Source organism: Durio zibethinus, chromosome 15, assembly GCF_047325235.1.
Source record: "Durio zibethinus cultivar Kanyao isolate XHJ-2024 chromosome 15, ASM4732523v1, whole genome shotgun sequence".
NCBI classification, from domain to species: domain Eukaryota; kingdom Viridiplantae; phylum Streptophyta; class Magnoliopsida; order Malvales; family Malvaceae; genus Durio; species Durio zibethinus.
Genome location: NC_143176.1, coordinates 13,135,178 through 13,137,929, shown reverse-complemented (window position 1 = coordinate 13,137,929; position 2,752 = coordinate 13,135,178). Strand labels below are relative to the sequence as shown.

The window sequence follows — 2,752 nt, the reverse complement described above, 5'->3', positions numbered from 1 at the left end:
TCGTTCAACCTGTACTCAACCTTATAAACCCAGCAATCACAGAACAAACGGAGAAAAAAAAGGAAATGGAGAGAAGTGGAAGGAATCAAAGGCAATAAAAATTTTCAGAGGATTAGCTTTCGGAAGTAGTTTCTGGTGTTTTTATTGTTTTGGTTGGAAGATTAGTTTTTTGGAGATTTTTCTGTCATTTTTTGGAAATTTTTTGGAAATTCTAGAATTAGATTGAATTTTTCGGTGATAATTCAAGTTTTTCGATGATATTCCAGCCAAAAACCCAATTTTTTAGCGACAAAAAATGTAGAAATCGGCAAGTTTCATCGGAGTTCTCTACGTCTTAGAGAGAGACGTAGAGAAAAGAAAAAAAAAAGAGAGAGCGTGTAGGGAAACATCTAAGGAAAGGAGAAATTTTTACCTTTTATACGTAACCTAAATGATGTCATTTTGAGTTAGCAATTAGGTAGGATCTGCGTGTTTTGCCAAGATCCAACCCTATCCATAGTGTGCTGACCCGTCAACCTGTGTTATTTAGCCGCTGTTGAGCCATCAAGTCGAGTCGTTTCCAAGCTATTCTAGTCGCGTTCGTCTTTAGAGCCACATCCTTGTTGAGCTATTTAGCTGAGCCTCGCCAAAGGTTTGTTTATTTTTTAAATTTTATTATTTATTTATTAAATTAAAATAATTTATTTATTTAATTAAACATTCTTTAATTTTCAATGATCTTTTTAAAATAAAATTTTTAAAAAGGCATTTTTTGAGGAAAAGTTGAAAGTATCAATTTTTCTTGAAAATAAAATTAAAAAAAAATTTTAAGGAAAAATTAAAAGTATTAATTTTTCTTGAAAATAAAAATTTTCAAAAGGCATTTTTGAGAAAAATTGAAAGCATCAATTTTCCTTGAAAATAAAAATTTCAAAAAAATATTTTTTTAAGGAAAAGTTGAAAGTATCAATTTTTCTTGAAAATAAAATTAAAAAAAAACCATTTTTCAAGGAAAAGTTGAAAGTATCAATTTTCCTTGGAAGTAAAATTTTCAAAAAAACATTTTTAAGAAAAAATTGAAAATGTCAATTTTTTTTTAAAATTAAATTGTCAAAAACGTTTTTAAGGAAAAGTTGAAAACGTCAATTTTCCTTGAAATATAAAATTTTCAAAAAAAAAAATTCTTTTAAGGAAAAGTTGAGAGATCAATTTTCTTTGAAAATAAAATTTTCAAAAAAAATATATATATTTTTGAGGAAAAGTGAAAGTATCAATTTTCCTTCAAGATAAAAAATAAAGATTTCAAAAAGGGATTTTTAAGAAAAAGTTGAAAATATCAATTTTTTTTTTAAAAATAAAAACACTAAAATGCTTAAAGGAAAAGTTGAAAGTATCAATTTTCCTTGTATAAAAGCATGAATTTTTTTTATAATGCAACAAAAAATCTATATTAAAAGTAAAATTCTTTTTTTTTCTTTTTTTGGAAAATTTTGAATTTTAAATAATCCGATGACGGAACCTCTGCAAAAGTATACTCTTAAGGTAAGGGAATTTTCTTAATTTTCTACCAAAAGTATTGGAGTTAATTAAGAATAATTTCTAATAACTAATTAGTGGGTAAACTTTTTAGGCTTAATGGATAACGCGAAATCAAGCTAGTACCATCTTTCGATGGGTATTGTATGGGTGCTATAACCTTTCTCGCACGTAACTGCACTCCCGAACCTAGTTCTAATTTCAAAGACAGTGAATCTACCTTGCCAAGATACCTAAGTCAAACTTAGGATTTCTCTTTAAAAAGGGACAGATTCAATCAGGTGGCCAATCGCACCTAAACAAAAAAGATTGATGGCGACTTCTCAAGTAAATGTCTAGCGATCGGTCCATAGATCTAGACATTATGACACAAATAAACTAATAGATTTCTTACTTACCTTTTCCATGCGCCATTGATAGTTGTTAGCATCCATTTCTTTAATTAGCTCATTGGCCTCTTTAGGAATCTTATCATAATTACCCCTCAGTAGTTAAATCTACAGTGGCTCTCATTGGTGGTGTGAGAATATCGTAGAAAATCTAGATTTGCAACCATTAGGTTAGTCCATGATGTAGGCACTTCCTTAGCAACTCCTTGAATCTTTCCCATGCATCATATAGTGTTTCGCCATATACTTGCATGAATGTGGTGATTTTATTCCTAAGCTTGGCTGTTTTGGCTGATGGGAAAAATTTCCTTAAAAAATTTTATACCAAGTAATCCTATGTTGCGATAAAGCTAGGTGATAGTGATGTACTTTTTGCCTTATCTTTAAGAGAAAAAGGAAAAGGTCTTAGTTTAATAGCATAATCAAAAACACCATTATAGCGAAAAGTGTCACATAATTCAAGAAAATTAAAAAGAAAAAGGTTAAGATGATCACTTGGTAGTTCTCCAAACTACATAAAAGTTTGGGCCATTGTATTATTGAAGTCTTGGTCTTAAAGTTATTAACATGAATGGCTAGCCTCGAATGGGTGGTTGAAAACCATTAGAATTAGGAATTGCATAATCCCTTAAAGTTCTTTGAGTTTCATTATTTGCATTAACCATTAGTGTAGGTGCAAGTGATACTAATTGCTGTTTTTTTTTTCTTCTAGAAATCCTTTCAGTTTCTTGATCAACTAAAGCTAAGTCAATACTTTTGGATCTGTGCATGCAAACAATAAAAGATCAAAGAAAGGTAAAAGCAAATAAAAGAAAAAGAGTTTAGATTATGAAAGTTTAAGAAATCCT

At 29.4% G+C, this 2,752-nt stretch overlaps 1 non-coding gene across 1 annotated transcript; it reads left to right on the top strand.

Annotated features, from left to right (window-relative positions):
* The first annotated feature begins 2,077 nt into the window (after positions 1-2,077).
* On the top strand, positions 2,078-2,184 carry LOC149514695 (small nucleolar RNA R71). Its single transcript, XR_016328376.1, has one exon. It is a non-coding gene; the product is annotated as a small nucleolar RNA R71 (small nucleolar RNA).
* Positions 2,185-2,752: the final 568 nt, after the last annotated feature.